Raw genomic sequence first — 26,852 nt, forward strand, 5'->3', positions numbered from 1 at the left:
TAGCGTCCGCAGTTTCTGCCATGCGTTAATAGAAGAGCCCTACTTAAGGGGTTAATAATCCAAGGTGAGGCGGTTGTACTAAAAGATATTAGCTGCAGGGGGAAATGATCTGATGGAGTTGGCTGAGGTAAAGTTATTGGTGGAAGTAGAGTAGGCTTCCCTGAATAAATGAGTTTTCAGAGATCACCTAAAGGTGTGGGGGGGTAGGAGCTGGCTGGACATACTAGAGTATTGACTTCTATAGATTGTGGAGCAGTCCTGATAGTGAGCCTGGGAGGAGGCAACATGGAAGCTGGAGATCAGGATGCCTTAGGAGGAGCGGAGTGGAAGATTTGGGTGATATCTTGAGATCAAAATAGATGAATCCAAATATCTCAAGTTAGGTTTTTTTTTAATGGGCATATACAGTCGTAGGGCCACAGCTTTAGTGAACGTCACCCTGTTGCTGTCCTGATTTGGGTAACTATTAGGAGACCGATGTGGGGTATTGTGCGAATTTAATAGAGGACTGTGACGAGACCAATCTCGCCACTGGGCATTGGAGAAGCCTGGTTGCTCGCCTCCTGCAAGGTGACTATGGACCCTCTTATTAATTTGAGGTGTGTTTGTGGCATCTGAGCGCTGTTTGGATATGTTGAGCGCTCAGATCCAAGCTATCTGGGGATGGGTTGAATGTGGGGGTTCTGTTCAGTAGACTGGGAGTTATGCATTTTTGTGTCTTTTTGTGTTTCTTTAACCATGTGGCTAATGGAGTCTTGCCTCTATCCTGGAAGCTAAACCTTATTCCTGTAAACTGTAAGGCACAGGAAGTGCACTCCTAATATGGTCATTCCAGGAAGTTCTGAGGAGACGGACTGTCTGAGGTGGCTCTCCATTCACCTATTGTCGGTTGTGCTAAGAGATGTGTTGACACTCAGAGTAATGTGTATTGAGGGCTCGTTAGGGAACCATTGTTCGGTGTCTGGCATTGTGTACATTGATTACCCCCTGGGGGCTTCTGTCTCCTAGCACATGACAGTCCTTCTGGTCAAGCTATCTGACCAATCACTGCTGACTCATTTTCAAGCCCTCATTTGCATGGCTGGAGAGGCCCTCATTTGCATGGCCGGAGAGGACCTTATGGGGAACTGCAGGTACTGTGCAATTGACCAATGGGAAAGCGGTTGTTGGGGGAAGGATGTTCCAAATTCTGTATAAAAGTGTGCTGTGTTCTTCCAATAAATGTTGTTCCTGTTTTACCCTCAACTCGGAGCTTTGTCTCGTTTTTGGAGGGTGATTTATTATACAGAAAGCCGTTCGATTGTTTGGGGCTCTCTTTGGATGATTATTCGTATGCTGGCTTGCTACAGGGGTAATTCGTACATGCTGCAAAGGTGGTACATCCACTAAACGGCGGTTTAATTCCTTTTTACGCTGAGGTTCGTAACAAGGACCCTAGAACAATATAAAGAACAAACTACATTTTTGAATTTTTGTTTTTGTTTTTGGGAGAAGCCTCTAAATTGGAGTAATTAAGTGCAGTCAGGTTTACCTAAATTCTAAAAAATGTATTTATTTATTTTTATCAATTTTTTTTACTCTCTCCTTAATTAGTGTTGAGCGAACACGGACTGTATTATTCGTGTTCGTACCGAATAATTGGATTTTTTGTACCCGAACACGGACACGGACACTTTACTGTATGTTCGGGTAAAAATCCGTGTTCGGTCGTTTTATTTCCGGGTTTTGCATGCTTTGGCGCTCTTTTCATGGCGGGCTTTCAACAGCCAATCAACAATCGTTTAACTGGTGTGCCTTAAGCCATCCCAGCCATGCCTGCAAATGTCTCAGTAGCTGTGATTGGCCGTCTGAAGCATGTGACCAAGTCTTTATAAGTTCGAGGCAGCCGCAGCGGCGTCATTATGCTGCTTAGATTCAGGGACAGAGCACACATCAACGTGCTGGCTGCTGATTAGGGAAAGATAGGCAGGAAAAAACCATTTGTGTCCGGATAGAATTGAGGGACAGGTCGGAGTGTTTAGGCAGGGCGAGTTGTAGGCATTTTAGGGATAGAGTCTGCTGAATTATATAGGGTCAGTGTCTTCTACAAACTACAATCGATATTGCTGTGTGGGGGGTGGGGTCTGCACTCAATCCTGATCTACGATCTCTTCTCAATCCTGTTAGGGACAGAGTCTGCTGAATTTTAGGGAAACTGTGTTCTACAAACTACAATCGATATTGCTGTGTGGTGTGGGATTGGAGATAGGCAGGTGTCAGTGATCCACATCCATTTTTCTGTGTGTGAGCTGCAGTGAACACAATCTTTTTGGGCTGCAGTGAACACAATCTTTTTGGGCTGCAGTGAACACAATCTTTTTGGGCTGCAGTGAACACAATCTTTTTGGGGTGCAGTGAACAAAATCTTTTTGGGGTGCAGTGAACACAATCCTTTTTGGTGTGCAGTGAACACAATCTTTGTGGGGTGCAGTGAACAAAATCCTTTGTGGGGTGCAGTGAACACAATCTTTTTGGGGTGCAGTGAACAAAATCCTTTTTGGGGTGCAGTGAACAACATCCTTTTTGGGGTGCAGTGAACACAATCTTTTTGGGGTGCAGTGAACAAAATCCTTTGTGGGGTGCAGTGAACACAATCTTTTTGGGGTGCAGTGAACACAATCTTTTTGGGGTGGAGTGAACAACATCCTTTTTGGGGTGCAGTGAACAAAATCCTTTTTGGGGTGCAGTGAACAAAATCATTTTTGGGGTGCAGTGAACACAATCTTTTTGGGGTGCAGTGAACACAATCTTTGTGGGGTGCAGTGAACACAATCTTTTTGGGGTGGAGTGAACAACATCCTTTTTGGGGTGCAGTGAACAACATCCTTTTTGGGGTGCAGTGAACACAATCTTTTTGGGGTGCAGTGAACACAATCTTTGTGGGGTACAGTGAACAGAATCTTTGTGGGGTGCAGTGAACACAATCTTTGGGGGGTACAGTGAACACAATCTTTGTGAGGTGCAGTGAACACAATCTTTGTGGGGTGCAGTGAACACAATCATTGTGGGGTGCAGTGAACTCAATCTTTGTGGGGTACAGTGAACACAATCTCATACTGAAGGTTTGAGGGTGCTGCCTGTTCCATACTCCCCCTACTCCTCATCTAGCCTTTTAGGGGTACAAACAATAGTAATTGGGGCCTAGTGTGGTTGTGTACGTGTGATATACATACACTTTTTTGGGATCATATTTTCTATTCCGCTATTTAATCAAAAACCTTTGGGGATCAGTTAAATTGGGGGATAGTCTGTGTTGGTACGTGTGAGAGAGATCCACCTTTCCAAGTTGTTGGGGTTCATCTCATACTTCTGAAGGTTTGAGGGTGCTGCCTGTTCCATACTCCCCCTACTCCTAGCCTTTTAGGGGTACAAACAATAGTAATTGGGGCCTAGTGTGGTTGTGTACGTGTGATATACATACACTTTTTTGGGATCATATTTTCTATTCCGCTATTTAATCAAAAACCTTTGGGGATCAGTTAAATTGGGGGATAGTCTGTGTTGGTACGTGTGAGAGAGATCCACCTTTCCAAGTTGTTGGGGTTCATCTCATACTTCTGAAGGTTTGAGGGTGCTGCCTGTTCCATACTCCCCCTACTCCTAGCCTTTTAGGGGTACAAACAATAGTAATTGGGGCCTAGTGTGGTTGTGTACGTGTGATATACATACACTTTTTTGGGATCATATTTTCTATTCCGCTATTTAATCAAAAACCTCTGGGGATCAGTTAAATTGGGGGATAGTCTGTGTTGGTACGTGTGAGAGAGATCCACCTTTCCAAGTTGTTGGTGTTCATCTCATACTTCTGAAGGTTTGAGGGTGCTGCCTGTTCCATACTCCCCCTACTCCTAGCCTTTTAGGGGTACAAACAATAGTAATTGGGGCCTAGTGTGGTTGTGTACGTGTGATATACATACACTTTTTTGGGATCATATTTTCTATTCCGCTATTTAATCAAAAACCTTTGGGGATCAGTTAAATTGGGGGATAGTCTGTGTTGGTACGTGTGAGAGAGATCCACCTTTCCAAGTTGTTGGGGTTCATCTCATACTTCTGAAGGTTTGAGGGTGCTGCCTGTTCCATACTCCCCCTACTCCTAGCCTTTTAGGGGTACAAACAATAGTAATTGGGGCCTAGTGTGGTTGTGTACGTGTGATATACATACACTTTTTTGGGATCATATTTTCTATTCCGCTATTTAATCAAAAACCTTTGGGGATCAGTTAAATTGGGGGATAGTCTGTGTTGGTACGTGTGAGAGAGATCCACCTTTCCAAGTTGTTGAGGTTCATCTCATACTTCTGAAGGTTTGAGGGTGCTGCCTGTTCCATACTCCCCCTACTCCTAGCCTTTTAGGGGTACAAACAATAGTAATTGGGGCCTAGTGTGGTTGTGTACGTGTGATATACATACACTTTTTTGGGATCATATTTTCTATTCCGCTATTTAATCAAAAACCTTTGGGGATCAGTTAAATTGGGGGATAGTCTGTGTTGGTACGTGTGAGAGAGATCCACCTTTCCAAGTTGTTGGGGTTCATCTCATACTTCTGAAGGTTTGAGGGTGCTGCCTGTTACATACTCCCCCTACTCCTAGCCTTTTAGGGGTACAAACAATAGTAATTGGGGCCTAGTGTGGTTGTGTACGTGTGATATACATACACTTTTTTGGGATCATATTTTCTATTCCGCTATTTAATCAAAAACCTTTGGGGATCAGTTAAATTGGGGGATAGTCTGTGTTGGTACGTGTGAGAGAGATCCACCTTTCCAAGTTGTTGGGGTTCATCTCATACTTCTGAAGGTTTGAGGGTGCTGCCTGTTACATACTCCCCCTACTCCTAGCCTTTTAGGGGTACAAACAATAGTAATTGGGGCCTAGTGTGGTTGTGTACGTGTGATATACATACACTTTTTTGGGATCATATTTTCTATTCCGCTATTTAATCAAAAACCTTTGGGGATCAGTTAAATTGGGGGATAGTCTGTGTTGGTACGTGTGAGAGAGATCCACCTTTCCAAGTTGTTGAGGTTCATCTCATACTTCTGAAGGTTTGAGGGTGCTGCCTGTTCCATACTCCCCCTACTCCTAGCCTTTTAGGGGTACAAACAATAGTAATTGGGGCCTAGTGTGGTTGTGTACGTGTGATATACATACACTTTTTTGGGATCATATTTTCTATTCCGCTATTTAATCAAAAACCTTTGGGGATCAGTTAAATTGGGGGATAGTCTGTGTTGGTACGTGTGAGAGAGATCCACCTTTCCAAGTTGTTGGGGTTCATCTCATACTTCTGAAGGTTTGAGGGTGCTGCCTGTTCCATACTCCCCCTACTCCTAGCCTTTTAGGGGTACAAACAATAGTAATTGGGGCCTAGTGTGGTTGTGTACGTGCGAGATACATACACTTTTTTTGATCATATTTCCTATTCCGCTATTCAATAAAAACCTTTGAGGATCAATTGAATTGCGGGATAGTCTGTGTCGGTACGTGTGAGAGAGATCAACCTTTCCAAGTTGTTGGGGTTCATCTCATACTTCTGAAGGTTTGAGGGTGCTGCCTGTTCCATACCCCCCCTACTCCTCATCTAGCCTTTTAGGGGTACAAACAATAGTAATTGGGGCCTAGTGTGGTTGTGTACGTGCGAGATACATACACTTTTTTTGATCATATTTCCTATTCCGCTATTCAATAAAAACCTTTGAGGATCAATTGAATTGCGGGATAGTCTGTGTCGGTACGTGTGAGAGAGATCCACCTTTCCAAGTTGTTGGGGTTCATCTCATACTTCTGAAGGTTTGAGGGTGCTGCCTGTTCCATACCCCCCCTACTCCTCATCTAGCCTTTTAGGGGTACAAACAATAGTAATTTGGGCCTAGTGTGGTTGTGTACGTGCGAGATACATACACTTTTTTTGATCATATTTCCTATTCCGCTATTCAATAAAAACCTTTGAGGATCAATTGAATTGCGGGATAGTCTGTGTCGGTACGTGTGAGAGAGATCCACCTTTCCAAGTTGTTGGGGTTCATCTCATACTTCTGAAGGTTTGAGGGTGCTGCCTGTTCCATACCCCCCCTACTCCTCATCTAGCCTTTTAGGGGTACAAACAATAGTAATTGGGGCCTAGTGTGGTTGTGTACGTGTGAGATACATACACTTTTTTTGATCATATTTCCTATTCCGCTATTCAATAAAAACCTTTGAGGATCAATTGAATTGCGGGATAGTCTGTGTCGGTACGTGTGAGAGAGATCCACCTTTCCAAGTTGTTGGGGTTCATCTCATACTTCTGAAGGTTTGAGGGTGCTGCCTGTTCCATACCCCCCCTACTCCTCATCTAGCCTTTTAGGGGTACAAACAATAGTAATTGGGGCCTAGTGTGGTTGTGTACGTGCGAGATACATACACTTTTTTTGATCATATTTCCTATTCCGCTATTCAATAAAAACCTTTGAGGATCAATTGAATTGCGGGATAGTCTGTGTCGGTACGTGTGAGAGAGATCCACCTTTCCAAGTTGTTGGGGTTCATCTCATACTTCTGAAGGTTTGAGGGTGCTGCCTGTTCCATACCCCCCCTACTCCTCATCTAGCCTTTTAGGGGTACAAACAATAGTAATTGGGGCCTAGTGTGGTTGTGTACGTGCGAGATACATACACTTTTTTTGATCATATTTCCTATTCCGCTATTCAATAAAAACCTTTGAGGATCAATTGAATTGCGGGATAGTCTGTGTCGGTACGTGTGAGAGAGATCCACCTTTCCAAGTTGTTGGGGTTCATCTCATACTTCTGAAGGTTTGAGGGTGCTGCCTGTTCCATACCCCCCCTACTCCTCATCTAGCCTTTTAGGGGTACAAACAATAGTAATTGGGGCCTAGTGTGGTTGTGTACGTGCGAGATACATACACTTTTTTTGATCATATTTCCTATTCCGCTATTCAATAAAAACCTTTGAGGATCAATTGAATTGCGGGATAGTCTGTGTCGGTACGTGTGAGAGAGATCCACCTTTCCAAGTTGTTGGGGTTCATCTCATACTTCTGAAGGTTTGAGGGTGCTGCCTGTTCCATACCCCCCCTACTCCTCATCTAGCCTTTTAGGGGTACAAACAATAGTAATTGGGGCCTAGTGTGGTTGTGTACGTGCGAGATACATACACTTTTTTTGATCATATTTCCTATTCCGCTATTCAATAAAAACCTTTGAGGATCAATTGAATTGCGGGATAGTCTGTGTCGGTACGTGTGAGAGAGATCCACCTTTCCAAGTTGTTGGGGTTCATCTCATACTTCTGAAGGTTTGAGGGTGCTGCCTGTTCCATACTCCCCCTACTCCTCATCTAGCCTTTTAGGGGTACAAACAATAGTAATTGGGGCCTAGTGTGGTTGTGTACGTGTGATATACATACACTTTTTTTGGATCATATTTTCTATTCCGCTATTTAATTTAACTGGGCCTCCATGCGAGACCTGTGTGCCTTGTTGCGCTGTTTTGAGTACTCCACCAACATGGCCAGTGGCAATGACGCCGTTCTCAGCTTAACTATCCCACTTCTATGCCTCCTTGAAAAAACAATTCGGGCGATGATGGAAGAGGATGTGGCACAGGATGAGGAGGAGGAGGAGGATGAAGAGGTAACATTTCCAAGGCTTTCAGGGCAGTCATTCGCAAGGGGCTCCGAGGGTGGGTTCCTGCACACGCAAACGCCAGGGACGCAATTGTCCAGCAGGGGCACAGTTCTGGAGGATGAGGAGGATGAGGAGGAGGAGGAGCTGGAGGAGGAGATGGAACCATGTTCACAGCAGGGTGGCACCCAGGCCAGCTCATGGCCATCACTGGTGCGTGGCTGGGGGGATACAGAGGACACGGACCATACACCTCCCACAGAGGACAGCCTTTCGTTGCCTCTGGGCAGCCTGGCACACATGAGCGATTACATGCTGCAGTGTCTCCACAACGACCGCCGAGTTGCCCACATTCTAACTTGTGCTGATTACTGGGTGGCCACGCTGCTGGATCCCCGTTACAAGGACAACGTACCGTCCTTAATTCACTCACTGGAGCGCGATCGCAAGATGCGCGAGTACAAGCGCACGCTGGTAGACGCCATGCTGCTGGCATTCCCATCTGACAGCGGGGCCACAATGGAAGCACAAGGCAGAGGAGGAGGAGGAGGAGGTCGCCAACGCAACCAGGGCACCGCCAGCACCTCAGAAGGCAGGGTTAGCATGGCCGAAATGTGGAAAAGCTTTGTCAGCACGCCACAACAAACAGCAGCACCAGCAGCTCAGATGGAACGTCTTAGCAGGAGGCAGCATTTTACCAACATGGTGGAGCAGTATGTGTGCACACGCCTACATGTAGTGAATGACGGGTCTGCCCCCTTCAACTTCTGGGTCTCCAAATTGGGCACATGGCTTGAGCTTGCCCTTTACGCCTTGGAGGTGCTGGCGTGCCCTGCAGCCAGTGTATTATCTGAACGGGTATTTAGCACGGCTGGGGGCGTTATAACAGACAAGCGCAGCCGCCTGTCCAGAGACAATGTGGACAAGCTCACGTTCATTAAAATGAACCAGGCATGGATCCCACGGGACTTTTCCGTACCTTATGCAGAATAGCAATGGATACCGACCTTACCCACCCATTGTTCCATTTTTGCTCTTTCTCACTCTTTTGGGGTGTACCCTCATTTAAAATTTGTGAAAAGAAGCAGTGTTGGCTACCTCGTCCTCCTCCTCAGGGCCAGATTAATGTAGGGGCTATTGGAGCTGCAGCTCCAGGCCCCTACCTTTTATATAGGCCCCGGGTTGGCCATATTCACTGTTACCGCTCTTCTGTCACTTGTAAACACAGAAGTCTGGCTTCTATGCTCGCTTCCCCAGGCAGCACCCTCAGAACCTCCCCACACAGCGTGAAGGCCGGACAAGGAGGGACAGTTGGCGATGCATGGATGTGTTTATGGGCTTCAGAGACAGCATCCCATGTTGAATTAGGCATGCATGGCTGCACCCTTCCTCCTCTGGGTGCATGGCAAGGCACGGCCCTAAGGCCCTTCAAAATCCTCAGCACCAAGCCCATGATGCTGTTAATCCGGCCCTGGTCCTCCTCCACCGCCGCTTCCACCTACACCGCCCATAGGTGTGCGCAGCCTATTGCATTAAGGTGTGCACCCCAAAGTTGAAATACACATGCATGTGTTTGCCAGCAGGGAGAGTAATGTATCGGGGCCATGTACCTGTAGGCAAGGAGAAATAGAGCAGAGCAGGTCCCAGGGAGATCTTTCCCATCTCCTCACTGGCAATGCTATGTGCCCTAGGTGATTAGGGTGTGCCCAGGCACACCCAGCACACCCTGTGCGCACGCCTATGTCACCGCCACATCCACCACCACCTTAACCTCCCTCCTACTCCATATGGGCCTCGTCCTTCAGAGATGAAGAAGAACATTGTTTTATTTTTCTGTTTTTTTTTGTTGTTTTAAGTTATTTCCCTATCCACATTTGTTTGCAGAGCACTTGCCATGCTCTTAATTACGTTTTGCTGCCATTTGCAGCACTCTAGCCCTTTCCTTTGGTGTTTTAGAGCCATTTTAGTGCCTTAAAGTTCGGGTCCCCATTGACTTCAATGGGGTTCGGTGTCCGGGAAAAGTTCGGTAAAAGTCCGGGACACGGACCCGGACTTTTTTTTAAAGTTCGGCCGAACCCGTCGAACACGGACATCTAGGTGTTCGCTCAACCCTATCCTTAATATCTGTGTACCTGACCTGCAAATTCATACTGCTAATCACTAGTGCAGGAGAGGAGTTGCCCTTTTTGTAAAGTAGTTGCTGCAATGCTTTTTGTTTTTTTTGTTCTCCTTTTTCAGTGCAGTCAACAATAGATTTCAGGGCAACTATGTATTAGTGAATTTCTTCTTTTTCTTTTAATACACATTCAATGCTCTGCAACTATCCAAAGTTGAATGTGCTAGATAAAAATCTTAGTTGGAGCAGCATTAAATCTGTCGTTTTTATATATTTTTTTATATTTTTTTAATTTTTATATATTTTTTTTTCATTGTTATTTATATTATCCTCTTTGTTCATTTTTCATTACTTACCTATCTTTCTTCCCTTTCCTAGTTTAATATTATGCTCTCTAAGTTGTTCTTTTGATTTCTATCTTCTATTCTCTTAGATAATGTAACTAAGACACCAGTCATATAATTTTTTTTGTGAATTATGACATTTATCCTGACTCAGCTTTAAAAGTCAGGTGGGAACCCGCAGAACCATATTTAACAACCGTTGAAACCAGGGTATCCCTGTAAATCCAGGTCTTATGTTAGATTTTACATTTACCTGAGCTTTACTTGTTAACATTATAACCCTTATAAGAAATAATCCTTAACGGCCACACAACTGCAACAATCTTGACCCCCCCCCCAATAACTGTACTCTGACATTCTCCTTTTTTCTTTTTGTATTCATGCACAACTGTCCGGAGGCCTTCCCTACCACCACCTGAAGAAGCAACAACGACCACCATGCCATAGCTTGTGCAAGACTGGACTTTCCTTAACCATGTTGAAAAGTGCCATCTCGCGGTCCGATCCAATCTTTGCAAACATCACACAGCATTCCCTTGTTATGGGGCTAAAAGATGCCAGGATCCCGCCATCGATGTTGGAGTTCCACTCTTCCAAGGCAGAGGAGTGAGTAAACATCGCTGCACATACACTCATGGTCCGGATGTGAGTTCTCAGAGACACCAGGATTTCTATGGCTTCTCAGTCTCAAGTCTATGTTGATGTGTTCATAAGAACAGATAAGAGTTTCGTCGTGTTCAAGAAAAGAAGTGGAGGCCGCAGTGGTGGTGGGGTTTGGACCTTTTGGGCTGTTGTGGGTGGGTACAAAAAATGTTTTAAGTTCAAAGAATGAACTTCGGGGGGGAAATGTAATGGAAATATTGAATTCTAATATTTTTATATGAAATGAACATCATATATTGAACTTTTTTTGACTCCCATGTGTGTACCTGACAATTGTTTACAGCTGACATCATAAAACAAGCTGTGTTGTATCTAGACCGGGAAAGATAGTTTTTTTTTACTGTTTTTTGTATTGTAGCTAGAGGCAATATCTGAGAAGGTCTTTTCAGCTAGAATTGGTTATCTGGAAAAACATGTTTATGGTATGGTATAAACAATGCTGGGAGGGAATCACCTGTGGGGGGCTGTGGGGAGGACTCAAAAAAACCTGATTTAAAACCTGATTTAAAAACCTTATCAACATGTTAACATTGAAAGGAGTTGGTTGGGGAGGTATATAAATATACAGCCAGAGCCCTAAAAAATTCTCTCTCTTACTATGGGCTGAAATCTCTGAGCACAGACCTCCAGAACATCGGGAGGTCTATGTATTGTATCACTTTTATTTTTCCTTGTTTCTCCCTTCTGTAACTCTTTCCATCTTACAATTTGTCCTATAATATTGATAGCATTTGTATTTCCATTGTAACATCATTTTTTATTGTATTATTCACTTACTTTGTGGTTCTTTTTATTTAATGTTATTAGTGACAAGTTTCTCTTCTGTAATAAATGTTTTCTCTTATTTAGCACAGTGGTTATTCATTATTAATATTCTTTTACTACAAGAGATACAATAAGGTTGATATTAAAGGTGTCGATCACTTATTATATTTATAATCATAGAAAGGATCAAAGGAATAAGTGTGGTAGGAAAAAAGCAGCCATGACACCCTTTGGATAGACACTTGCTTTAATACAGTGATAGGATGCTTTCTTCTGCAGTGAGCATTATTGGCTCTTTGAGTTCATCCTACACCCCCTTTTCTCTATTTGCAGAAGCTTAGAGAAAAAAATGTAAAACCCCTACTTAGTCCCTCCCACCCCTCCAGCTCCAAGAAGGGTGATTGGGAAAATCAACTTTCCAGATGCATTTATCATTAAAATCTGTATGAACAAGAGTTACATGTAACATGGAAGAAAAAGAGTTAGCAAACCAAAGGCAACATTCCTGTAGTAAAGGAACAGATGAAACTTCATTAAACTACATACTGAGCCTAGGCTGTTTTACACTAGTGTTTCCATAACGGTTTCAAAAGTAACCACCAAGTAGGTGCAGATCTTCATCAGGTGCTTTGTTTATCCACTGTTTAAGAAGAATTCTTGACATTTATTGGATTGACATAATCAGCAAAGGGGACCTTTGGCAAATAAAATAAAATAATGAAACTAATGAAAATAAAAAAAAAAATCCACGCAGATCATAATTACCATTGTCTCACAGATAATTTGAGTGTATTATCTGAAATGTTGTCCATTGGCTGGACGTATGTAACCAACTTGGTTAGGCTACAATTTAAGAGATGAAACAGGTTTTATTTGGAAATGTTCATTATAATGACTTATTTGACAGACAACAGCCACAAGCCACAAGTAATGTGCAGAGGCTGTGCAGTTTATCTCCAGATGGCAGTGGGCAACAGAGGTCTTTTAGAGCTGCAAAAAAAAGCTACAGTATTACTACCCTTAAGTCTGACAGTCTGAGCCCCCCCCCCCCCCACTTTGTTTAGACTATTTGCACTGCAGTTTTTCCCCATATAATACGTATATAGTGGAAATGTCTTAGCCTGGATTATCCCAAAGTGGCAGATATCCAGCTGTAATTTTTTTTTTTTGTTGGTTTTTGCTTGTTACCATTTTTATTTATAATTTATAATTTTTGGAATTAATGAGGTGTTGGGCTACATATAGCAGAGGCCATGCACATACTGTATGCCAATTCCTCTGCTTCACCAACAAAAAAATTCTCCTCGTAGGGGAATTCAGCAAGATTAAGTTTTTTCTATTTCTTTCTTTCATTATAACAAGGGCTCTGGAAGCATAGCTGTATAGAAAAAACCTATGCCCACAGGCTGTCAGCCCTTCCACAATGCAAGGGGAAGACCTGACAGCATACATTGGGGGGTAGAAACTTTAGAGCCAGGAGGAAGGGCAGGAAGCAGCAAAACTGAAACATACTGTAGAATCCTACAGCCGTAGGCTACCTACCCTGTCCCAAGAAAAAGCCATATATAAAAAAAAAAAAGGCAGACAAGCTTAATTTCACCTTTCAATAAATAAATAAATGCACATATTTGTGCAGGTAAAAAAATGTGCAGTTATTATATTTTTACTGCAGCCTGTAAAGCATTGCACCTGTGATCAGCACATTGTGGGTGCAATGCCAGGATCCTGCACACTCTTAGTTAGCTGCCTGCTCATACCTCCTGTATGAGCAGACAGTTACTGAACTTGCAGGAAGAATCAATGAACTACAAGGGTGCTTGCCAGTGTCCTCATAGCTCATTGAGGACTACAAGCCATTTGATGCAGCTGCCAATGGTACTTTCATCATTAATTTACAGGAAACTGTGAATGAATGACACAGCTTAGTTGATGGAGCGCCACACAATCACACTGTTTTCAAATTGTGACAGCAGGTGTGGGTAGAAGATCCCCCTCCTGTTGTCACAGAGCAGAGACTGTTGGTGGGGGGAGGTGGTTGTATAGGACCATGTTACATGCTACACCCTAAATATGGGTCCTAAATATATCCTTTTTTTAAAAAGTTTTTTTAGAGGTATGCAATAAAAAACAACACAGGGATCACAAACAGTACAATGTAACTTCCGTCATTAATCATGTGGGTACAAAACACAGAACGGTAGATGTGGCAGTCATAAACAGTGTTATTATACAAGTCTCATGTAATGGGTAAATAAAACCATATTATAATCCCAGAAAAATAATGTGAGGAGAGTGAACACCTAAAACCTATGACCATAGTACCAAGGGTGTGGAGAAAGTCCCGCTGGGATCTATCTTTTGGCCCAGCAAGGGCCCCCTTTGCCACCCCTTGTGCAAATGAAGATCCAACAAACGAGCTCACTTTCAGTATAGACATACCCATGAAGAACTTTTTTATTTTATTAAGAGGAAAGGGATGGAAGGCACATACGTGCCCTAATAAGAGAAAGGGGGTAGAAGGAAGAATAAGGAACAAAGGGGATAAAGTATTAGGTAGTAAGTAGAAAGGCAGGGCCAAAGGGAGATTAAAAAAAAAGAGGGGGGAAGGTATCCGGGTGCCGCCGGTGGCCTAAAACCTCACCCCTCCACCAGGAGCAGGGTCCAGCTAAAGGTACATCAGATATTCATCGGAGGAGAGAAACAGATCCCACTGAAGCCAATGGTCTCTAGGGATCACCCAGTTGCGCAGCAACTAGGCCCTCCATTCACTGTATAGCATTCACTCTGGAGAACCACTGGGCAATGGTAGGCGGAACCTGCTGCTTCCAAACATTCTGGGAATGCATGCCCTTGTGGCATTAAAAAGGTGTTTCAGCAAAGATTTACCATACTTTCGGCTAGACATAGGGGTGAGGTTGAGAAATACTGCAGTCAGTTCATCTGAAAAAGAGAAGCCCGTAAGTTTGAAAACAATTGCCAGTACCCCTCTCCAGAATGAGTGGATCTGTGGACATTCCCAAAATATGTGAAAAAGTGTACCCAGGAGCTCAATACAGCACCAACATAATGGGCTGAGGCCAGGGAATATTGACGCTAAGATGGAGGGGGTGCGATACCAATGCGAAATGATTTTATATGATATTTCCTGGTATTTGCTACATAAAGATGACTTATGGGCAAAGAGTAGAATTCTGGACTTCTGGGCCTCCGTAAATGAGATGTGAAGGTCCCTTTCCCATTTGGACAAGTACGGAGGGTCAGTGTGAGACGAAATAGACTGCAGGATGTTGTAAGAGCAAAAGAGGGATTTTCGCAGGGGACCATCATCCACACAAAGATCCTCAAAGGAGGTCAACTGTCGCTGGAAATCAGAGTGGTCCGGGAGAGAGCGAAGGAAATTAGACAATTGCCATATCTTCCACCTGCCCAGAATGTAGGAATCAAAGGAGCCATATAACGCAGAGGGGTGATGCCAGTCAGATGGGCCCAGAAAGACAGGCTGTAGGAGAAAAGTTATATCACTAAGACCTGGCTCAAAGTACAGATGCCCAATGATTGGTGTCAAGGGTGAAGGAAAGCCCGACACCCCTGCCCATTTAATGTACTTGTGAACCTCCCGAAGTGTAGAATCGATCAATGGATGCAGAGGGAAGGATCGGCAGTGGTGTGGCTCAATCCATGGAAGTAAGGCCAGCAGGAACGGTACTGCCTCTTGCTCCAGTGCCACCCACAGTTTCAGGGATGAATGTCTACACCAGTCCACTACTCTAGTCAGATGCATTGCGGTGCGGTAAAGAGCAGGGTCAGGAAGACCTATACCGCCTCTGATCTTTGCAAGAGCGTCCTTCAAATTCTAGGAGCCACGCATAACAGATAAACATCGACCAGAGTTTGTGGAAAAAGTCTGAAGGTATCTTGATAGGTAAAGCTTGCAGGAGAAACAAAAGACACGGCATGATGTTCATTTTTAAGACGTTACATCGACCGAACCAGGAAATGGCCATGACCTTCCATCTATTAAGATCCGCAAAGAAGGTAGAAAGTAAAGGAAGGAAGTTATGCTTGTAAATGAGTTGCAGGTCAGCAGGAATTTTGGTCTCCAGGTATTGGATATAGTGCGACGCCCACCGAAATGGGAAATTGCCACAAAGGCTACTGAGGAGGTGTGGGGAGAGGGAGACATTAAGGTCTCCATACTGCCGGATTTTAGCTAGCAGTCCCGGGAGTGTGATATGAGGCTCTGTGATATAGAATAACAAGTCATCCGCATACGCCACAATTTTAGGATGGTGTAAGCCGGTGTCCAATCATTTAATGTCAGGGTTGCGTCTGATGTGTTGTAGGAAGGGTTCCAATGATGATATGAAGAGGAGTGGAGAAAGGGGGCAGCCCTGGCTCATTCCATTATGGATATTGAAGGGGTCAGAGCTGACCCCATTCACTTTAACCGTAGCCGTTGGCATAGATAGCGGATAACCAAGACAGCACGGGGACTGGCATGCCAATGTGGTGTAGGGTGGCCATTAAAAATGCCCAGTTCACCCTATCAAACGCCTTTTCAGCATCAGTAGAAAGTAGCATAAGCAGAATGCCGAGGTGTTTGGCTCTAGCCATGACATCTAGAGTCTGGATTGTGTTGTCTCTAGCCTCTCTGTTGCAAACAAACCCAACTTGATCCAAAGCGATAATTCGCTGCATAACCCGACTCAACCTGTCTGCAATGATTTTTGTGAACAGTTTCAAGTCACAATTTAGCAAGGAAATAGGTCAGTAACTGGCACACTGCAGTGTGTCCTTGCCTGGTTTTGGGATGACAGTGATGCTGGTGTGCTAAAGGTCAGGGGGCATAGGATGACCATCCAGTAAACCATTAAAGGTGTCAGTAAAGTAAGTCACCAGCTGGTCCTGAAACAATTAATAGAAGGCAACCATGAACCCGTTTGGTCCCAGTGCCTTTCCAGCAGGAGTCCCCGCAATGGCTCTCGAAAGCTCCTCCCCAGAGATAGGCTTGGAGAACATCTCTGTCTCCTCTTCCATAAGAGAAGGTAGCCCCGCGGCATCAAGGTAAGCTCCAATGTCAGCATTTTAACTGGTGCAGAGTAGGCAGATGAGGAGGGGTGTAGATCAAAGAGCGAGGCAGAAAATCGGCGGCCATGGCCTGGGAGCGAAAAGTTTTCTCCCCCGAAGGGGTAGAAATAGCAGGGATGTAAGATAAGTTACAATGTGCATGTAAGGCATTCACTAGAGGTCTGCTACACTTGTCCCCATATTCATAGAGAACTTGACGAGCCTTCATTAGGCTGTTCTTAGCTTGAAATGAGGAGTGTTCTCTGATCTGCTCTCGTAAAGGCGTAACCTCCGCCTCAACAACCGGATCAGGTATTAGTTTGTGGTGTCGCACTCTCTCTCATACAATTTGGATAAAAGACCCTCTAGAGCACTTGCCCGCTCAGGTTTTTACCCTGCACGTATCCTTTAAAAGTAGAGGTAGAGGTACTGCCACATGGTGGTATTTAGGGTCGAACAAGCCTTACTTATGTGACCTCTTCCTACTCCTACTCCTCTCACTCCTTTTCCACCTACCCCTCGAATCTTCCCCCTCCCTCTCCATCATGTCTTCCTTCTCCTCCCCCTCCTTCACCTCCACCCCCCCCCCCTTTTCTTCTACTTCTCCCCAGTTTCTCCTTCCACCTCCTCTTCATCCCGCTATGTGAATAAGGCATGAAGAAAGGCTCTGGAAAGCCTGATTATATGGGGAAATAGTGCCCACTGAATTATACATGGTGAAAAAATTGTATTTTCCAATTTTTGGTGCAAATAGTTATTTATTTGCAATTTTTTAAATGTTATTCTTTTATTTAAAATGCCACTATAAGGCCATCCCTGGGAAGGGGACTAGATTTTTTAGAGCCACCACATTTAGTGGGAGACTCAATTGAATCCCCTTTGGTCTTTGTTGGCTTTGCACCGTGAGTCTTTCTCTGAATACAAAAGAGAAAGGGTAAGCAGCAGCAAAAATTAAGCGTATAAGCCTTTAGCCATAGGCTTCCCACCCTTTACTTACTCCACCATCCTTAGTAAAAGCCTTCAAATTCCATTTTTATTTTTTGCTAGAGCAAAAGACAAAATAGCTCCCAATTTTTTTGCATTCCCAGTGCCTTTACACCAGCTTGGCAATTTTAACTGTTACTAGTTGCTGAAAACAGCCTCCTTTCACTAGCTGGTATTGCCTGCCCTACAATAACATTTTTCCCACCCAACATCATTATGTGTTTTTTTTTTTTAAACTTTCTTTACAGAATTACATTTTTTTAAACCTTTCATTTTTGTATCCGTTGTTAGGCTATCTCTGCCCCGGTCAAACAAACACAGGCAGGGATTGCAATAGGTTTTTATTAAGACATTGCTTAACAACATGGGTACAGAAGTGTTTGCATACAGCATACATTAAAAGCAATTTCAAGAGATACAGGTTAAGATGAATAGCAAAGATCAAAGAAATATCACTGCATCAACAAAATAATGCTACATTAAAATGGTTGAAAAGGCATATGTTTTTTTACTTCAATGCAGTCTCTGCAGTAAGGTAAAAACCTTCCATAATCATCTCCCTCCCAGCCCTCTTTAAATGCATACCTGAGTCATATCTCGATCCACGCTGTGATTCTGCTGTAGTCAATAAAATCCTGTGAGGAGGGCGTGGGGACAGGGTTAAGCCATGCTGTGTATGTCTCTAGATGCACCCAGCCCAGCTCAGGATTGAGCCTGCACGAATACCCCATAGCAAGTGGCTTGCTATTGGGGCAATTGGATAAGAGGAGTTGCCAAGAGCACCAGTGATGGACCCCAGATAAGGAGGAAAGGGACTGCTCTGTGCAATACCACAGGTACAGTATCTCACAAAAGTAAGTACACACCTCACATTTTTGTAAATATTTTATTATATCTTTTCATATGACAACACTGAAGAAATTACACTTTGCTTCAATGTAAAGTAGTGAGTGTACAGCTTGTATAACAGTGTAAATGTTCTGTCCCCTCAAAATAACTCAACACACAGCCATTGATGTCTAAACCGCCATTTGACTCGTTAGTGTTAAATTTGGTGTTATCGCTCTCACTCTCTCATACTGGTCACTGGAAGTTTGACATTGCACCTCATGGCAAAGAACTTTATGAGGATCTGGAAAAAATAATTGTTGCTCTACATGAAGATGGCCTAGGCTATAAGAAGATTGCCAAGACCCTGAAACTGAGCTGGAGCATGATGGCCAAGACCATACAGCGGTTTAACAGGACAGGTTCCACTCAGAACAGGCCTCAACATGGTTGACCAAAGAAATCCAGAGGTTGTCTTTGGGAAATAGACATATGAGTGATGCCAGCATTGCTGCAGAGGTTGAAGGGGTGGGGGGTCAGCCTGTCAATGCACAGACCATACGCCGCACACTGCATAAAATTGGTCTGCATGGCTGTTGTCCCAGAAGGAAGCCTCTTCTAAAGATGATGCAAAAGAAAGCCCGCAAACAGTTTGCTGAAGACAAACAGACTAAGGACATGGATTACTGGAACCATGTCCTGTGGTCCGATGAGACCAAGATAAACTTTTTGGTTCAGATGGTGTCAAGTGTGTGTGACAGCAATCAGGTGAGGAGTGCAAAAAGAAGTGTGTCTTACCTACAGTCAAGCATGGTGGTGGGAGTATCATGATCTTGGGCTGCATGAGTGCTGCCGACACTGGGGTGCAATAGTTCATTGAGGGAACCATTAATGCCAACATGTACTGTGACATACTAAAGCAGAGCATGATCCCCTCCCTTTGGAGACTGGGACACAGGGCAGTATTTCAACATGATAATGACCCCAAACACCTCCAAGACGACCACTGCTTTGCTAAAAAAAAGCTGAGGGTAAAGGTGATGGACTGGCCAAGCATATCTCCAGACCTAAACCCTATTCAGCATCTGTGGGGCATCCTCAAACGCAGGGTGGAGGAGAACAAGGTCTCTAACATCCACCAGCTCCATCATGTCGTCATGGAGGAGTAGAAGAGGACTCCAGTGGCAACCTGTGAAGCTCTTTTGAACTCCATGCCCAAGAGGGTTAAGGCAGTGCTGGAAAATAATGGTGGTCACACAAAATATTGACACTTTATACCCAATTTGGACATGTTCACTTAGGGGTGTACTTTTGTTGCCAGCGGTTTAGACATTAATGGCTGTGTGTTGAGTTATTTTGGGGGGACAGCAAATTTACACTGTTATACAAGATGTACACTCACTACTTTACATTGTAACAAAGTGTAATTTCCTTAGTGTTGTCACATGAAAAGATATAACAAAATATTTTAAAAAATGTGAGGGGTGTACTCAGTTTTGTTAGATACTGTAAGTATAACGTGTTCATTATTTTAGGAAAAAAACGGAAGCTTTACAATCATTTTAAGCTTGTCTTGTGGTCTGAGTAGTGTTTAGAACTGTGAGCTAGGCAGGAGGAAAGGCAGATGAATAAAGATTTGGGAGTGTAGAATATAAAGCAGGGAGGAATTAAGGAAGAGAGATATAGAAAGGTATTGTAAGGAGGAAATGGAGGACCATGAGAGAGAGGAAAAAGAAAAGGGAAATTGGAGTTGTCCCATCCTGGCTTGTCCCACTTAACTGGATTTCTAAGGAAGAGAATACATTTGTAAAGTCACTGGAAAATCATCGAAAATATAATCAAGGGCCTAAATAGGTTCTAAAAGAAATTGGAAACAAGGTCTCTGAATGGTGAAGATTATTTATAAATTATCTAAGCGGTCTACGTGGTATTGAATTTATCAACGTCCCAATGTCCATGAGTTGTTCCAAATTATCATCTCATTTAAAAGATCTGCCAATTCTGCCAGTGAGGGTACATGTGTAGATTACAATATTGTATTTTTATCCTCTGAGATTGAGTGTGAAGGTAGCATTAAAAGAGACAATTGGGCAGAGTTTGAAATGCTTTTGCAGTATATTTTAATATATAGACTAATGGCCGTGTTCCAGAAATTATAGGTAGGTTACCATTTTCATCTGTTGTTAAGGTCTGTAGACTTGCAGGCAGTGCCAACAGAGGTCAGGATGTAAAGAATACATTGAGCTCAGTTTAAAGGGTGTCAAGTACCTCTTGGTGAGTATATTTAAAACATGTGGAAAGAATGAAGCAGAATAAAGACCAAGTGGTCCACTGGATCTTCGAATTTGCAAGAAAGAGGGAATTCATGTGTTAGCAAGAATGCTTTATAAAAAAGATGCAAAGTAAGGAATAAGGCACAGTCTGCTTGCCATTTTCACATGCATTGTGGAAGTATTGTGGAGGAATGAAAAAGACAAATGGGGTTGATTTACTAAAGGCAAAAAGACTGTTCACTTTACAATGGAAGTTGCACTTGACAAGGATTTTTGCGCCAGAACATAGAAAATGGGTTTACAAATGGTTATTTCAGTGCTTATTAGCACAACATACATACAGTACAGTATGTTAATGGATTAGGAAATGTCTAGGAAATTGCCAACTTGCCCTATCAAACTCCTTTTCAGCATCTCTGGACAAGCCTTGGGCCAGGATTATGTGTTTTTTTGACATATGATATAAGTCTAGTAGCTATCATTTAAAACTTAAACATAAAACTTAATGGTTTATTTAAGTTTTTAAGCAATTTAAGGGGAGAATTGGGTGGATAGTGATTTGGATTACTTTAGTCCTTTTTGGGTTTCAATATGACAGAATTTTTGCGCTGCTAAATATCCAGTCATTAGAATAGGAAACAGATTTGGGGATATCATTTTTAAATCTTTTACCATTTTTGGCAAATACAAAGCTCTACTTCAGTGAAGGGTGAGTCACAGTAAGATGTTGCTTTGGGTGAGAGAGTAGGAAGGAAAGTGTTCTGAATATATGTGGATAATTTATCATCTACCGATGTCATCTGGACTCCCAGCTCCAGTTGATGTCAGTGTGACGAAACGCATAGGGTGGAGTTTGCGTCACTTCCAGTTCCTGTCTGTGGAACGCACAGACGATCCTGGACTTCCTGTTACTGCTTGTATCCATGTAGGAAAGCCTTTATCTACATGTAAGTGTACGATTTTCAACAAATAGTAGTTTAAACGATACTGCACTATGGAAGATATCTTCTTTGTACCTATGTGGAGCTGTTTATACTGAGCGAAGGCATGGGGAGAGGAGTCGCCCGTGGTAGAGATATACATTCAAAGCTGTCTGCCCCAATTCAGGGGCCTAATATCCGGCGAGTGTAACCCCAAAAGGGAGCACGAGTGAAAGCACTGGGAACTACCGCACCACGGAGGTGTTTTTGGATTTGTTGCCTTATACTGCAGCTATTTTGGTAGCGTTGCAAAGGGGCAGTAGAATTTTGGACTATAAAAGGACATTGAGCACAAGTGTATAACTGTCTACTCTTGGAAATTATTCACAGTTAATGAGAGAGGATATCCCCTACCAAGGGACTTTTTTTTGCTGCTATATTTCACCATCAATTGTTATTTGCACATATTGTCTTGCACTTGAAGCATCTGGCATGTAGTCACTTTACTATTATTGCACTTGCACTTTTATAGTGTGACCAGCACCAACATTACTCACATTACTAATCTCTGCAGCAAGATTTACCCTAGGTAAACAATATTTCTGTGGGCACGGTTTATTCTACACTGGCATGTACACTTGACTGGAACATTCTGCATACATACTGGCGCTATAGCCCTGGCTAAAACATTCTGTTTACAAATGTAAAAGAAACAAGTTAGCAAATATTTATCTGATGTTATGTTAATGCAATCCTCCTGTTGGATTTTACATTATTCTTATTCTTATTATGTGGTATTATTCCTACTAAAAACAAATAGCTATATTGATGAAAAAAATATTGTGATACCCAAAATCTGTTATATTTTAAAATCATATGTATCTGAAAGCTGGTAAATAAATACACATAGGTGGCCTGAGAGCAATGTATTTCATTTGTGATCTAATCAATACTTTTTTCTTTAGCATTTTACTGTACTTCAAAACTATACAGTGGGGAAATAATTAATTGATCCCCTGCAGATTTTGTAAGTTTGCCTACTTATAAAGAAATGAAGGGTCTATCATTTTTATCATAGGTGCATTTTAAATGATAGAGACAGAATATTAACCAAAAATCCAGAAAAGCACTTAAAACAAATGCTCTAAATTAAGTTTCAGTTCAGTGAGCAAAAAAAGTATTTGATTCCCAAGCAAAAGATGACTTAGTACATGGTGGAGAAACCCTTGTTGGCAAGCACAGAGGTAAGATGTTTCTTGTAGTTGGTGACCAGGTTTGCACACATCTCAGGAGGGATTTTGGTCCACTCTTCTTTACAGATCTTCTCTAAATCCTTCGGTTTCTTGGCTGTCTCTTGGCCACTCGAAGTTTCAGCTCCCTCTAATAATTTTCTGTAGGATTAAGGTCTGGAGACTGACTAGGCCACTCCATGACCTTAATGTGCTTCTTCTTGAGCCCCTACTTTGTTGTCTTGGTGGTATGTTTTGGGTCATTGTCATGCTGGAAGACCCATCCATGACCCATCTTCAGTAGGAAAGAAGGTTCTCATCAAAGATTTTACAATACATGGCTCCACCCATTGGCCCTCAATGTGGCAATAAATTCAGTCTATACCTTTAGCATAGAAACAGCCCCAAAGTATCATGTTTTCAGCTCCGTGCTTTACTGTATGGATGGTGTTCTGTAGGGTCATAGTCAGTTTTTTCTTCCTCCAAACAGGACGAGTCAAGTTAATGTCAAAGAGCTTAAAGGAATTGTAAAGGCAGAAGGTTTTTAGCTTAATGAATTTCATGCATTAAGATAAAAAAGCTTCTGTGTGCAGCAGCCTCCCTCGTCCCCCCTAATACTTACCTGAGGTCCTTCTCTCTCCAGCGATGTCCACGAGTGTTTTAGCCATCCAAGATTCTCCTTTCTGATTGACTGAGACACAGCAGTGGTGTTATTGGCTCCCGCTTCTGTCAATCAAAGTCAGCTAGCCAATCATAGAAGGAAGGGGTTGGGGCTGGGTCAGGGCTATGTGACACAGGGAGCTGTGACTCGGCTTGGGTGCCCCCATAGCAAGCTCCTTGCTGTGCGGGCACTGAACAGGATGAAGGGGCCAGGAGCACTGAAGAGGAACCCGATAAGAGGAGAATCCAGGCTGCTCTGTGAAAATCCACTGCAACAGACCAGGTAAGTTTAACATGTTTATCAATTTTATAGGAAAAAAAACAAGACTTTACAATCACCTTAATTGTGGTCTCATCTGACCACAGCACTTTCTCCCAATCCTTCTCTGAATTATTTAGATATTCATTGGCATGACTGTACATGTGTCTTCCTGAGGTGGGGGACTCTCTGTGTTTAGAGGAAGGAAATGCTGACTATGACCCTAAGAACCCCTTCTCTATAGACAAGCACAGGGGTGGAAACATTATGCTTTGGGGCTGTTTTTCTGCTAAAGGTACAGACCGACTTTGCCACATTGAGGGGTCAATGGATGGGGCCATGTATTGTAAAATCTTGGATGAGAACCTTCTCATAAAGAGGGGTCATGGATGGGTCTTCCAGCATGACAATGACCTAAAACATACCACCAAAGCACATTAAGGTCATGGAGTGGCCTAGCCAGTCTCCAGACCTTAATCCTATAAAATATTTATGAAGAGAGCTGAAACTTTGAGTTGCCAAGAGACAGCCAAAAGATTTAGAGATGATCTGTAAAAAAGAGGGGACCAAAATCCCTCCTGAGATGTGTGCAAACCTGGTCACCAACTACAAGAAACATCTTACCTCTGTGCTTGCCATCAAGGGTTTCTCCACCAAGTTATAATTTATGTTTTACTGAATTTTTGGTTTTCACTAGCTGTAAGCCATAATCATAAAAATTAAAGTTTCACTTTTTGAATTAAATTACTGAAATAAATTAACTTCTTGATGATATTCTAAGTTTATGAGCTGCACCTGTATGTTTGTAAATATGGGAAATTTCAGGATTTCTTGTGGATTTATTCTGAACATTTTTTACATTTTTTTCTACACTTATCTTTCAACCATTCTATTCAAATATATGACTTTTTTTTTATTTTTTTAGAAAATACTCTCCAAAATGAAAAAATACATTACTTATATATTGGTTATTAATTGTTAGGAGTTTTTCCACTGAGCACAGTCACAATTGCCTATGAGAATATTCAGGGGCAAGAACAAACAAGCAGGTGTGCATTAGCCTTCCAGCAAAGAAGACAAACACATCTTGCCCTTGTTGGCAGTGTGAGCTTTCACCCTAGCATTTGCTTACTTCAAATGCCCAGTCAAGTTCCATTTATGTTTGAAAAGTACATTTTCTACCTGAATCTGACTGGGTATGTGAAAAGAGCGCATACCCATGTAAACGTTAAGCAGGCTTCTGTTTAATCAGGCAATACATTTGTTATGGTAGCTTTATTTATAGACTTGTTCAAAATAAAATGTAATTTTCATACATAAATTAGTTATGGCAGCTTTACTAATTTATTCTTATTAAAAATTATGTTTTTGATCTAAGAAAAAAATTAGACTAAACAAAGGAAAGGTTATGTTTTTTACAATAGCTCTGTGAACCTCCACTGAATTAGATTTGCAGTCAACCTGCAGAAAAATCTCTATATTTTTATATTTTAAGCTACTTCCTACTACTAAAGTGACGTTAAATTGGAGTTGCACCCTAAAATTTAACTTCGGTCCATCTTCTTGCTCTGGGTCACCTGAAAAACAAATGGATAATCGCAATTTTTTTTTTTTTTTTTACTTACCTTGTTTTAGAAGAAAATATACTCACCTTACTTCCCCTTCCTCCCTCTGCGGCCACGGCCTGTCGTTACTTCCTGGCTTGCAATGATTCCTGGGAGCTGAACGTCATCGCTCCCAGGAATCAATGCGCCTGCATCGGCCGCGGCTTCAGCTGCCCACACCTGAGATGGCAGCGCTGGACAATACATTTTCAAGGTAAGTATTTCTTCTAAAAGGTAAGTGCAACCTGGGACAGTACAGAGGCTATCCATTGTGGAATGCACTAGCCCTGACTGTCCCAGGGGGTATTTTTATGTATTTTTTTTGCTTTAGGTGGAACTCCGCTTTAAAGGCTCATTAAAAAAAGGAAAAAGTAACAAATATGTCAGAGGTTTTACATAGAGCAGCCCCTAATCTCCTCTTTTCGGATCTCCCGCTGGCTCTCTTGGTTCCTCCTCCTTAGCCAGTGCCCCCAATAGCAAGCCCCTTGCTCTGAGGGCACTGGTGCATGCTCGCTCCTGAGCCCCGCTCTATGCGTCCATAAGCCACATAGAGATGCAGCCCTGCCCTACCCTTGCTCTCTCCCCATTGGCTCATTGGCTCTGATTGACAAAAGCAAGACCAATGCTGTCTCAAACAATGAGGAATGAGAGACCTAGGAGAAGCTCAGCTCCCGTGCATATTGCTGGATCGAGATAGAGCTCAGGTGAGTGTTAGGGGGCTGGGGGGCCACTGCACACAGAAGGTTTTTTACCTACATAAATAGAATACATGATGATAAAAAAAACATTGAGCCTTTAAAACCACTTTAAGCTGTTTGGCTGCTTGAAGTGCACTTAAGCTTGCTGAGTCAATGTAAAACTTGCTTAATCTACATAGACGTTTATATTCCTTGTTGTTAATAAAATATTTAACTCCTAGTTAATAATTGCTTCATTTACAGAAGTTTGATTTTAGAAGAGACATTCTACAATAAGGAGTTAACTGTGTAGCATGCATTTACATTGCCTTTGTATGCCTAAAATTAATCATATAGTAAATCAAAATTTTCATGTAAAAATGTTGACATATAAGTAAGAAAAAAATATGTAGTAACTGAATTCATTAGTTTGTACAGATAATTTGTTTGGGGACTTAATCACAAATATTAATCTTTCTATCTATTATCTATCTATCTATCTAGCTATCTATTACTAAGCTGGATTTATGTACCAAGTTAATTTATTTCCCACTGACTTTACGATAGTAGAATCTGGAACAATGCATAATTAAAACTTTGAAAGGTTTTTAAACCCTGTTTACTTCAATGACTACTGGGAAACAAATGTTTCATTCCCCTGGCAGCGCCCACCCACAGAAAGGGAACAGAACAAAGATGGTTCTGTCAGGCCTCTTAACACTAGAAAAAACGCCTTGAGAGGCCAGAATGTATTAGAGCCCTGCTGAGCTCATTCAACTTCACATAACAACTCA

The sequence above is a fragment of the Pelophylax lessonae genome (assembly GCF_965119305.1).
Source record: "Pelophylax lessonae genome assembly, chromosome: 2".
Taxonomy (NCBI): domain Eukaryota; kingdom Metazoa; phylum Chordata; class Amphibia; order Anura; family Ranidae; genus Pelophylax; species Pelophylax lessonae.